The following is a 13,736-nucleotide window of genomic DNA, read 5'->3' on the forward strand; positions in this document are numbered from 1 at the left end:
ATAGTGTCGGATAGAGATCCTAGAATGACCAGTAATTTCTGGAAGGGTCTCTTTGAGAATTTAGGAACAAGGCTAAACTTCTCTTCGTCCTATCATCCACAAACTGATGGCCAAAGTGAAATAGCTAACCTAACCATTCTTGATCTACTAAAAGCCTATGTAACGGAAGTAGATCAAAGATCCCAATGGGAGAAGTACTTACCCTTAGTAGAGTATGCTTACAATAACACTGTACATACTTCCACAGGAAAAGCACCTTTCGAGGTAATTGAGGGAAGATCAAAAAGTCCCTTGCTACTTAAGGTACATGGGAAGATCTTCGCTGCAGATGACTATAGCCGAGACCTACAAGAATCTTTCCAAAAGATTAAGGATGCTATCTCTATCTCACAACAAAGGCAAAAGGCTGCTGCTGACAAGCACAGAAGAGCCCAAGCCTTTAAAGAAAACGATTGGGTCTTGTTAAAGTTTCCCAAGGCTCGATTAAGGCACACGACGGGCAAGAATCCTACGGGCCACCAAAAGTACTATGCTAAACTAGCAAAAAGGTATTATGGTCCCTTCCAGATTCTTAGGCCAATCAATGAGATGGCCTATCAACTTAAGTTGCCCAATCATTGGCTCATACACAATGCTTTTCATGTGAGCCTATTAAAGCCTTACAAAGGAGAGCCACCTCAAGAACCAACTATTGAAGACCCACCGGAGATCGAGGACCACGAGGAGGTGCTGCAGCCCGAGTCCATTCTCCGACATGAAGACAAGGTATTAAGAGGCGGTAAGACTATCCGACGATATCTTATTAAGTTTAAGAATTATCCTTTTGAAGATGCTAGATGGATGCAAGGCATACAATTAAAGGATAACCTAAGCCTTGTCAATGCTTACAATGCTTCCCAAGAGTAAGCAAATGTACAAAATGTTAAAAATGAACAAAATTTTTGTCTTATAAGACTCTCTTTTTCTTTATTTGTGCACAAAAATGAAGTACTATGCATGCTTAGATCAAGTTTGCGGAGACGACGTCTCCCGAACACCAAGTAGAGCTTGTCACTCTACTATGGAAGACTGATAGGACTAATGTGCAGACATGCTTGCGGCAGCCTCAGGCTCTCAAGCGCCAAATGGACTAGTCATCCATTATGGAATGATGTCGTAGGGTAACATAGGGATCCTCTACCCGCTAAAGAAAAGGACTCATGCATATGCTTTATCTTCTCTACACCATAGTCGAGGACGACTATGATTTCAAGAGAGAGGTAATGTCATAATAATCAATATCTAATTCTCCTAAATGATTTTCTCATATTAAACTAATCATTTAATGTGGGGAAGTGCCAAGGGAGAAAAAGCTAGAATATTGGTTAAGCTAGCAGACCGGCCACAGTAGGGATCCAAAGGAGGGAAAATAGGGATCCAAAGGGGGGGGCCATCTGCAAAAGAGCCATGTGAAACAATGGGCCAAAAAGACCCTAAGGTTCAGCCCATTAAGACTTCCAAAATGCTAAGGTTCCAAAATTCAAAGGTTGAGTCCAAAGGTCAACCCTAGGGAAAATTGGATGCTTTGTGTGTGCCCTAAAAGTCTTTGCACATCCCTACATGGGAGGGGGCGAGCCCCAAAGCTAGGGGATGAGAGAGAAAGCCACACACACACACAGGCTCCCTTTACACAAAGGGAATGAGGGACACATGTCAGCTTCCTAGGCCAGATGCCCACAAGGTGTGCCCAGTTCCTATTGGAAGACCCTTGAAGTGGACCAATGAGAATTAAGCTAGAGTAAATGTAGTTTAATTAAGTTAAAAACATTTAATAAAAGAAACCAATGAGAAATAAGTCTCCTAGAAGACTATTGGGCAGTCTCCCAAAGGGTCCAATGAGCATTCAGAAGCCTCATGGCTTGCCTGATTCCTATTGGCCAGGAGACAAAGGGGTCCAATGAGAGTTTTGTTTAATTATTTAATTATCTAAAGCTCTCACAAAAGGGGAAAGGGGGACACATGTCTGAAGGCTATCACTTATGCTGTTTAATTCCTATTGGCTTGACTTGGGGAGGTCCAATGAGGCAAAAGCCAGACCTAATTAGCAGCTAGGGCTCGCCCAAGAGAGAGAGAGGGCTGATTTTTGCTTGGCATTGACACACACACACTCACACTTGACCATGTGTGAAGGAAGAATACTCTATCTCCTCCCAAGCTTTAATGGAGAGCTCATCACCTACTCCAAGCTTGTGAGATAGAAGCCTACATCAACACTCTCTTGGCATGTGGATGCAAATCCAACCAAGAGCCAAGCTTCAATGCATGCTCATCTCCTCTACCAAGCTAATTACTAAGCTAAGCTATGCTAATATGAGTGATTATGTGAGGAGATGTACATCTTTCTCGTAAGATACTCCTTTTTCCTCTCAATCTACTCTCATACCCTGCTAGCTCTCACCATCTTCGAAGGTGTGTGAGGTCTTGGGTCTGAGAACGGGGATAATTCAAGTTGTGTTTGATTAAGTGTTTTGCTTGGTGTATGAAGCTTCCATCTTCATTGCACTAGCTAGTCTTGAAGGAACACAAAGAATTGTATTGTGCAATGTCTCTCTTGATGGGAGAAACCATAATACAAAGCCTTTTGGAGGGGGGACCGGCTCCATGCAAATCTGGTCCTCAACTGTTGTCAATAGCTTAATTTCTCTCTCTTTTGAAAGTATTGTCGATGCTATCTAACTAGGTGTTATGCTTTTTGTTGCTCTCTCTTAACCCAAGCACTCTTGTAATTCTCATTAGGAATCTATTCTAATGAAATGCCCACTATGTTCATGCTAATTTCCGCTACACATAAGATTTTAGGCCATTAAATGTTACATCAAGAGTGGTAAACAAGTCACAAATGTGAGGCAATGTGCTTTATAGCACCATTATCAAAGTACCACATATACGGATTTGCAAAAAATGCCATGCATGCATCATGGACATACGGATGATAAGTGCATTTTGTACTAAATTCCCACTCTACATCTACATCAACATCACAATCTCCTTTCACATAAGATTCTACAATAGCTGCACTTGTAGTAGAACACTCCTCTTTCTTCTTGGCCTCTTTTGCCTTCAATTTTGGACACTGCTTAATCAAGTGACGATTGGCGTTGCAATAATTGCAACACATCTTCTCCTTGCCTTTTTCACTAGAATTCCTAGAGGAGGTGTTGCCAGCAGAAGCATTAGGAACATGTGATTTTCCCTCACTGAAGAACTATTAGAAGTGGCTACATTGCTGTTACCACCTTTTCTTTGTACATCAAGAAAGGCATGTTCAACTGCACATTATTGAGCCCTCTTCTTTCTTGAAAATGACTCTTGCAATAGCAATGTGCATAATTCATCAAACTTTAAAACATTGGGATTTCCTTGGGTCATAAGTCTAGAAGTACTAGCAAAAGTAAGGTAAGAATGTATCAGTGCATCAAGAATAGTCTGCACAATGAACTATCAAAAATGACTTCACCTATAGAAATGAATTTCTCATTAATATCCTTGGTACCAGCAAGGAAAGTGTCCATTTCATCTTCCTCATGCATAATCTTTGACTCCAACTCTTTACACAACGCCGCAGTTTTAGCTTCATCGACTTGCATAAAGATCAATCAGAATATCCCAAGTCTATTTTACTAATTAAGCTGAGATAATGTGAGGAGTAATAGTGAACTTCATAGATAATGCAACTAATGCATGATCTTGCGCATCTCTAACATCTCAATGAAATTGTTCAGCCGTAGGCAAAGCAAATCTAGCAGCAACAATCCTGCCACCAAAAACCCATAGCATCCTCAACAGAACTTATATCCACAGAAGGCGAACATTCATCAATGCCCTGCACAACTTTCCAAATGCCCTTTGACACAAGAACATGTTGCATCATGTAAGCCCACATTGGGCACTTGTCCCCATCCAATTTATCATTCCAAATGCCCTGCACAACATTCCAAGTGCCCTTTGACACAAGAACATGTTGCATCATGTAAGCCCACATTGGGCAGTTGTCGCCATCCAATTTATCATTAGCAGCAAACATCTTGAAAACATGTGTTGTTGTCACAGCCATGGCAAGTGATTGCACCTGATGTGAAAACTACTCGGAAAGAGGAAAAACAAAATATGACCAACATGTGCTATATAATACAACCCAAAGAAGACTGTAAGGAACACGTCCTGCAAAAAATTATAGTGACAAAAAACTTGCACAAAAGGATGGAACTGTTGGCGTGGTACTGCTTGTAGTGAAAACAGAGGCTGAAACAAGCCCGGACAAAATTTTTGGGTAGACCAAGCTCTAGAGATTTCCCAAAGTATTTTTTGACATGCTAATGCTCACCAAAGCTCACCAAAATTGAAAAAACGAGCAAGCAAGTGCTAGCGACGCTGACGACTATGCTCGAGAGGACACAACCTGCTTTGATCCCAATTGTTGGAAATAGGGTTGTACAGAAACACACACACCTTAGAGAGAGGAATCCCAAAGACTGAGCAAGATTTCTCGAGCAAACCATAAAGTGAGCAAAACCAACCTTTCAAAAAAAACAAATTACATACCATTGGCAACTTTGTACACATCTTGGTAATGTCATATGACAATTCTAAAGGTAGCAATATCTTTAAATTTTCCATCTAAATGTTTGTATAATTCTAGAGACAACTATATTTATATGAGTAAATTTGTTTTTTCTTATATCTTTGCATAGTAGATGATTCTCTCTCTCTCTCTCTCTCTCTCTAGACACACAACACAACACAACACAACACATACAATGTCACTTTGAACATTTTCCCTCACATGATAGTTTGAGTTGGCATACTTAAGGAAACCAACAATAAAAAGTGTATCGTTATTTGCTATGATCATAGACATTACCAAACTTCAAAAAGGTTGATGATAGTGGTTGGTCACGATAATGGATTCACATGGCCTTGATAGAAAGATTTTTATATTATCTAAAGTGTTGCTTTAGGACCAGATCCCCCTACTTTAAGCTAAATGGTGATGGATCTCGATTGAATAGTGAATTGATGATGCAACACAAAAAAGACTAGTCTATCCTATAAAAGGAGAAGCACTATTTTATGCTTGCAGGTAAAGTTGTCAAACACATCCATCATCACATGCATAAGGTGTCAATGGGGCAATTCTATTTAAATTGGGTTTAGGTGAGGCAACGACACATATAAGAGAAAAGGCATGGCTTGAATTTGGAAGAAGCTAATTTTCCAAATAGCACAACACTTGATTCCCAACCCATCTTGAAATGAGCCACCCCCTCAGCCCACCCCCCCCAAAAAAAAAAAAAAACAAAACACACAAAAAGGCCTTTCTTGTGTGTGATATACAATGTGAATTGCAAAGGGAGCTTGCCCAAGGTGACTCTTGACCCAATGAGAGCACACTTAGCATGGAACAATGGGTAAGTGCCTCCATCTAAACTAAACTAAGGGCTAAGGGGATGTAAACTCGCATCACTCACATACTCCGCTACCACCCCCAAATAAACCCAACCTTAGATCTTCAATTGCAAAATGGTGGTTCTCTCTCTCTCTCTCTCTCTCTCTCTCTCTCTCTCTCTCTCTCTCTCTCTCTCTCTCTTGGAATAAATCTTTGAGCTCTCTTGGGATTGTTCCTTCGAGGTAAAAAACTAGTTTTCTTTTTCGACTTCTTCTCGATATATAATGTAGTGCTCGTTCAAGAGAGCCAAGCTCTCTCTTATAAACAGGTGCAAATCATATATAAGCCGCAAATGCAAATCTATTATTTGCTTAGGCCCCAAGTGATCGTGATCAAGTAGGAGCAAGTCTAAGGAGCTCGTTGTTAGTAGCCATAATTGTAATGTTGCAAGCTCTCGAGAGGGAAGGTTGCAGAAGTAGAAAGGGAAGGTGGTTGAGGGTGAACAAATAGGCAAGGCATCTAAGGATAGGAAGTCAGAGAGATTGAGTTTAGTTGATGGGCGATGAGGATGAGGTAGAGGAGGAGGTCGAGGAGGTGGTGGTGGTGGGCTCGAGTGGGGAGGTAAAGTGGGACTAGGGGTAGGCAACCCACTTGAGAAGAGGCAGCATGAAGTAGGAATTAGACCTTGTATGTATGGAAATGTGTTTTTGGTTTGCTCACAATGTTTGCTTTGTTTTGTAGTTTCAAAGTTCAATAAGCATGATTTTGATTGAACATAAATGTTCAACAGGGAGGATGGGCAATGATGGTGCATCTAAAGTTGGTTGATGCTATGAAGAGGATAAAGTAAGGCTGTGTGCACTTACAGGTACATGCCAAAGTGGCCAGGGAGATATGAAGGTTGAGGGCAGACAGATGGTTGCAGTTAAGTATGCTTTATGTGGTTTTTGGGCCAAGGTGCTTTGTCATGGGGCCTTTCAAAGGTGGCTGGTAAAAGTTTCCAAAGTGTTGAAATGGAAGTTCCAAGGTGGTCCTAGAAGTGTTCTCCCAGCTGGTCCACGCGACTCCTCAATTGGACTACGGGGTGCAAGTTATGATAGTTTGAAGAAAAAGGTGCTTTGTAGATCCTCGCCGAATTGAATAGGTGCAGGTGGATGATCAGACCTGAGGTGAGGATATATTTGAAGTGCTCACATTATGGAGCATGTCGGTCTTCTCGGATCGGCAATTGGAGTCTCGATGCCCACAAGCATTTGAAGTTTTGCAAGGGGCCCGATATGTGCTGCCCCTTTAGCTTGCTAGGGTTGAAGAGATGGTGGGTGGCGTATAGAGCTAGTTGGAAGCGACAACTCCTTGATCGGAGCTCTGAGCGTGGAAACCTTCAGTTGAAGTTAGTGGATAAGTGCGACGGTGAGGAGTCAATTGTTTTTTTCTCAAAATTTTGCTGCTCCTCGTACGAGGGCACGAGAGAGTCAAAATGTTGAGCAAGTGATGGCTTCAGAGCCACAAATCGGAGCTTCCCATGGGATTTCACAGATTTCCCATTTCATGGGTGAGAAAGGAACAAAAGTAGGTCAAAGTTGGTACCAAAATAATGATTTTTTGGGAGCTTTGTGAAGGAAATTTTTGAAGTTCAAGAAGAGGAGGGCTCACGAAATGCCACATGGCATCACAAATAATCCATAGTGTTGAAGCAAGGCACTAGGACTCCATGGTATATAAACTAGACTGATACATGGTCATTTAATTGTAACCAAAGAGAGATGGAGAGAGCTCCAATGGCTCCCTCACCTCCCCCCTCACGTGTGGTGCTATTTGGCGGCGTTGATAGTGGTGATGGTTTTATGGAGCCGGCAAAGTTAGTTCACATGGGGTGCCCCCCCCCCCCCTTTATTGAAGGCAAGTGTTGGTGCTTGTGCCAAGCGGTGCTGGTCGCCCAGGCTATATAAGGCATCCTTCCCATGTGTCAAGAAAAGATTGGAAAGTCGGCCACTATATGTTGGGGTGAGCCCAGCTTGGGCGCCTTGTATGTGTGAACATGATGTAGAGAGACTTATTTACAGGCTTAGAAGATCTAATGAGAACAATCTTTTTTATTATTTTGCTTGGCATGGCTCAATGTCTGTGCGTGAGCGTGTAGGCTACAAGCCCTTATCTCTCGGAGCTTTCGCACCCTACAACTGGTATCAGATCTGGAATTGAGGAGCTCGTTGAGCATTGTGTGCACTTTCCACCGGAAGAAGCTTGCTTTCAGGCCTACGCTTCTCTCTCTGCCTATGTAAACAGGAGAGATGACCACCCTCCTCAAGCCCGTCGTTTCCTTGGCATCCTCCCAGTTCATGGGTCAATTGTTGAAGCCGACATCTGCCTCTCCTTTCGTCGCTACCACACAACAGTACACCCCCCTCTCGATCTGAGCTGGGTCATACGCAGATGAACTCGTCAAGACTGCGAACTCCATTTCCTCTAAGGGCCGAGGTATCTTGGCCATGGATGAGTCCAACGCAACATGTGGGAAGTGCCCTGCCTCAATGAGAACACTGAAGCTTCTTTGTACCACACCTGGTCTTGATGGCTTGGCATCCAGGTCTGCTGAGTATTACAAGCAAGGCGCACGATTCGCCAAGTGGAGGACTGTTGTCAGCATTCCCAAAGAGCTCAGTACCGATGGCGACCACCAGCCTGTCATGCAATGCCATAGAGCTTACCTCGCCTCTATTCTTCGAGCAGGTGGTGCCAATTTCCTCTGCAGAAAGCTCAACAACATCAATGCTCGCACGTCTCCCACTCCCCCTATGTTTTTGATAACACCTACCTCCTTTTCTCTCCTTACCCTGTCTGTGCCATGCAGCTTGGCTTTGACATACTTTGTGCTGGATCTTTGGGAGAAAAGAACACCATGAATATTATGCTCACCAATGTGCTCGATGCAGCTACTAGCGGTGCCAAAGGACGGAAAGGCAGAGCGGGAGAATGCCGTGTACCTTGCCAGCACACGACGATAATTGTCAGAGCTTTTTTTTTTTTCATTAAATGGTTTTTTAATTTAAGGGGCGATTTTCATGAAATCAAATTGACAATAAATTTATCCACATTGTGTATGATTAACAAAATTTGGCACAAAAGCCCCACATTCGTCTTCCCCATTTTTATGATAATGAATCTCTCTAAGGGACTAGACATTGCCCCTGCTAAAGAAAATGAGGCTTGAGGTAAGACCTTCGCTGTGACAAGCCCTATTTCGCTCTCGTGAGGTTACTGGGTAAACTCAAGGTTTGGGAGTAAATCAAAAACTCGTGGGTTCATGAGAGTGTAGCACTTAGTTCAAGGGGGCGTATGACTATTTTATAAACCTAGAATAAGTACTCTTGTGAACCATGGTGATGAATCATGTTGAACCACCATGATGTATCAAGTACTAGGGTAAAGGGGCCATGTTAGAGCAACCTAAGCGAAGCTACGAATTGCCGAATACGTGCTGCACTGTTTTCAGCTTGGAAGGGTGCAACCGGGAGCCGAGCGCAAGGCGTAGCCGGGATAGAAGCAAGGTCGCGAACAGTGAAGCGCTCACGACGCACGACACCAAACAAAAAATCCAGTGCAACAAAAAACGCCATGTATAGGAAGACCGTCAAGGGCGATTAATCAGCCATTGCGCCAACACACCTTGAACTCACGATCTAACGGTGAACATCTCATCGCGCCTTTTGCTAACCAGTCCAACATCCACGCCTAGATGTCTCAGCATTGGAGAAAAGCTCCTTTATTAATAGGCCCCCGACAGTCCCAAGACAGGAATCCGGCTTTTAAATGGCCCCTTTACCCTAGACCTAAGAATGAACTTATGATGGCTGAAGAGGGGATTGTTGGAGTCAGCCCAACTTAGGCGCCTTGTATGTGTGGACATGATGTAGAGAGCCTTATCATACAGGCTTATAAGCGCTAATGAAAACTCTCTTTTTCATTTTGCTCCATCAGTGCCTTATCCCCTATCTCCTCTCTCTCTCTCTCTCCTTCCTCAATGTCTATGCGTGAGCGTGTAGGCTTCAAGCCCTTATCTCTCGGAGATTTCGCACCTACACTAAAGTGGGGTTCTCATGCGAGCATGTAAGAGCTGGTTCAGACACTTGTTTGATTGAGAGAGTTGTTGCAAAAAATGTAAAAGCGCCCTATAAGGGCCATTTTTCCTGCACATTGGAACAACTTTTGCTCATGAGGGTGTAGAAGAAACCATAGCAGAGAAGAAGTGTGTATCGCTTGTTTTTTTGAAAGGAATTCAAAGGTCAATTTCTCCCAGTGTGCGATCTCTTTCTCCCCCCTCTCTTCCCTTCCCTTCCCTTCCTTTGCATGTGTTGGTGACGGTGTGTAGAAACCACCATAGCAAAGAAGAAGTGTGTGTCGCTCGAAAGGAATTCAACGCTCAATTTCTCCCAGTGTGCTATCTCTTTCTCCCCCCTCTCTTCCCTTCCCTTCCTTTGCATGTGTTGGTGCCGGTGTGTGTGTACGTTGGATAGGGGGAGGGGGGTACGCACCAAGAACAAACAATTTGCCTCTCTACAAGTCAGGGTAAACACAACACCCCAATCCACTGGTATTCACCATTGCTTGCACACCTCTCAAGTCGATCACACTATATCAAATCACGATCGAGCACATACGCACCGCATGTCACACTTCCTAGATTCCCACGCACACCCAAAGCCTCTTTCTCTCTCTCTTTGCCATAAGACACCGCCGGCTCGATGGGGGCACACTTGCCTACACACACACCCGACACCGCCGACACAAGCAAAAGAGCAGCAGAACAGAGAAGGGGAAAAAGGAAAACATGCCAAAAAGCGGACAATAACTGCTTTTACTGTATTCAAGATAACCAAGTACAAATGTCCCCGTCAACACGACCTCGATGAGCATAAAAAAAACGGACTTCAACAGCCCTTGTTGATGCCATCACTCTGGTGGAGTCTCTCTCCTCCTGCGTTCGTTGCGGCGGCTGCACACCTGCATAGGCTCCATCGAGCTTCCATCGTCCGAAAGAAGAATAAAAACTGTTTCAACTCACCTCTTCCTTGATAGAAGAAGAAGAAGAAGCTGGAAGATCCTCCTTTTTTTTGCCCTCGCCCTTCCCTCGAAAAAAAACCTCTTCACCCTTTTTCCCCCCCCCCTCTCCTTCCTTCCTTGCTTTCCTCTCTTTCCCTTCTCTTCTTTTCCTCTTTCTTCGGTGCCATCATTACTCCCTTTTGAGTCTTTAGCTTTTTATAACGAGTTTTAGGAGGAGGATCCCAAGTCCCCCGTGTGAACATATTCGTGCAATTGCTCGCCAAGTCATTTCTTTGTTCGCTTCAGTCGTGACACCACCCGAAACCGGCCCCTGGTTGCCCGTCTATGCTGCACATGCCGTCCCCACTTTTGCTATTTTTGGCCCACCAAACAAAGCCAAGAAAAATGGGCTAGCATTATTCGTACCCACCTTCTCGTAAATTGCACCTGGCTTTGCCGAGCTATATTCCACTAACCGTAAACCCGATTGTTGAACCATCATTTTTGGCTTGCTCCACACAGAACCTTGGCGATGATAAGAAACTTCCAAATGGTGCGTCCGATGGGATGGTCAAACCATGCCAAAACTGGCCCCCGTCAAATTTTCAAATGGCCATAACTTGCACTTTAGAGCCCCGAATGGCGATCCAAGAGCACCGGAATTCTGCACAGTTTGAGCTCTTCAATCATATGTGCTGATGTCAACTCTGACCATCTGTCCCCATCTGCCCTATCCGTCGGAGATCTGCAAAATCTTCCAGCTTGGAACTAGCATATCTTTCACACTGAAGGTTCGTTTGATGAGCCGTCTGGACGGGCCTCTAAAGCATCTTGAACACTACATATCAGGGCAAATTTCTCATATTTTGGACACCTTGATATGCCATCCCGATTATCTTAATTTGGAGGCTCCTTGGCCTAAAAACCACTTTGAGCATACATTTTTGCTGCCATTGTCTTGCCCACGTCTCCCACATTGGCTTTAACCTTTTACCCTGTCCGCGTCCTAGTCGCTCAAAGCTAGGTGGTGCCCCCTGTGCACTCCCCGGGACGAGTTCTATGTGCAGGGGCTTGGCGTAGAGGTCGCTGGGGTCGTTTTGCACTTGCGCTTGTCATTTGTTTCCCCCATGGAGGAGGGCTTCTCGAAATCCTTCAGTTTACAATGCTGAAAACAATGCACGTCGTCGACCATGGGCAAGTGGCCGTGGGAATTCTCCAATTGGAGAACGGAGGAGGAAGAAATTGAAGAAGTGCTAAGAGCCTTCATCGAAGTACTATTGTCGGGATACACCGTGGTCAACGTCCAAGTAAGTTCTCCATCTCACATATCTCGTTCTAACCGTGAATCAAGAGCCACCAGAGCGAGGGTAGCAGACTGCTCTCATTGTTGTCACCCACTGCACTCTATCAATGAGTGCCATCGACGGAAGTAAAGGAGAAGCGAGAATCTTCTACATCGACATCCACCGCGAAGAAATCATCCATATTAAGGAAGGAAAGAGGTTAGTAAAGCCTCTCTTCCGCAAGGGAATCTTAAAATAAAAGTGTAGCCTCTTCTCCTAAGTGGCCCAAAGGGGCTGCTCATGCCAAGGTAAAAGGAGGGCTAGGCCAATCTTAGATCACATGACCCCAAGGAAGAAGAAACACCTGGCCACGTGAGTGCTTCGAGTTCGGCTCTGGAAAGCAGAATCGTGTCCAGGCTGCTAGAAAGAAAGTCATCCAAGGTAAAGCGGTGAAAGATCGCCTATCATTTTGTGGCACGCATGTGAGTGCTGCCATTTCACTTTGACAACCCCAAAGTGGAGGTGATAAGGAGGTTCCCATGCCCTAGAGAAGAGTGGTTTGTCTACTGTCATCGCTATTTTGGAAGGAGGGTAGGGGGCCTTCCTTCTCTCCTTGTGCAACTCATCCTAAGAAACTGTGTATCACGGGTGAAACCCAATGGACCGCAAATGAGCTACAATTAAATGGTGTCGAATTCATGCAACGAGCCGATTACGGTAAGTACTTGCAATTGCTGTTAGCTAAAAGGTAGGAGTGGTCAAACACGTCGCCATCACTCCATAGTTGCTGAGCAATGAAGGGAAGGTGGAGCCTATGAAGGGCGACGACCTCCTGTGGATGTGCCGACTTGTCAACACCGGCATGGTAAGGGTATAAGTGAGTACTCTACACTCTGTACATCATGGAAAATGGACCAATCGTTTTTTTGTTTAGATTTTTGCAGCACATGTACGTACATATATATGTAGATAGGAAGATCTTCTATTAGCAGAAGATTGTGTTCTTGTTTGGTACTGCGGCACTAGGAGAGATCCTTAGCTCCCCAAATCCCATTATCCTCCCCGTGTTGGATTATCCACCCAACCTTGTAAGAAAGCTTCTATAAGTCGCTAAGTTACTTGTCTGTAAGAAAAGAGAAGGAAAAAAAAGAAGAGTTTAAAAATCTTGTTTTGCAATGGCAAACGGTTCCTTCCCAACCTTCATGGGTAAGGTGGGGGAAGATGCTTCGGATTTCTTAGATAACCTTGAGATAGCATGTGTCGTCTTTGGAACGGATGACGATGCTTTGCGTCTGCGTATTTTTCCACTATCAATGAAAGTGGAAGCAAGATCATGGTACACTGCCTTGGTGCAAGCCACCAAGGAGAGGTGGGACCTACTAAGAGCAGCATGTCTACGGCGCTTTGGAGAAGACACCACATCAAAAAAATTGTGGCAATTGCTGATGGAGTTGAAGCAAGGAAATATGGATGAATATGTAGCATACAAATCGAAGTTCGTGGATCTATGGGGACAATGATTTGCATCGCTGAGAGAGGGCAAAGGGGCACCCGATTTCCTAGAGAAGGACCGGTTTGTGGCTTATTTATGGCCAATTCTTAAAGAGAAGGTGAAGGAAAGGTTTTCTTGCTACGTATAAGGTAGCAGTTGAAGTAGCCCGCCTTAAAGATAAGAAATTGCGTCTACAAGCCAGGAATATCGAGGAAGAGGAAACGGATAGGGCCCAAACACACCTAGCCGCACTTGTAGTAGCAGTTCAGAGGAATCAGCCACAGGAACCGGCTGAAGGTCAACAAGCCCTGCTCAACGGAATCACCAACCAATTAGAGAATCCTTCAGTACATCTGGTGCAGCAAGGACATGCACCTGCCAAAAATCTAGAGCAAGGAAGAGGGCAACAAAGACAGAATCAGGACTACCATTGTTACAATTGTGGAGATGACGGCCATGGCATGTACTACTGTCCTCATGCAAGAAGGAAGAACTT

This window comes from Adiantum capillus-veneris, chromosome 2, assembly GCF_014529385.1.
Source record: "Adiantum capillus-veneris isolate H3 chromosome 2, ASM1452938v2, whole genome shotgun sequence".
NCBI lineage: Eukaryota > Viridiplantae > Streptophyta > Polypodiopsida > Polypodiales > Pteridaceae > Adiantum > Adiantum capillus-veneris.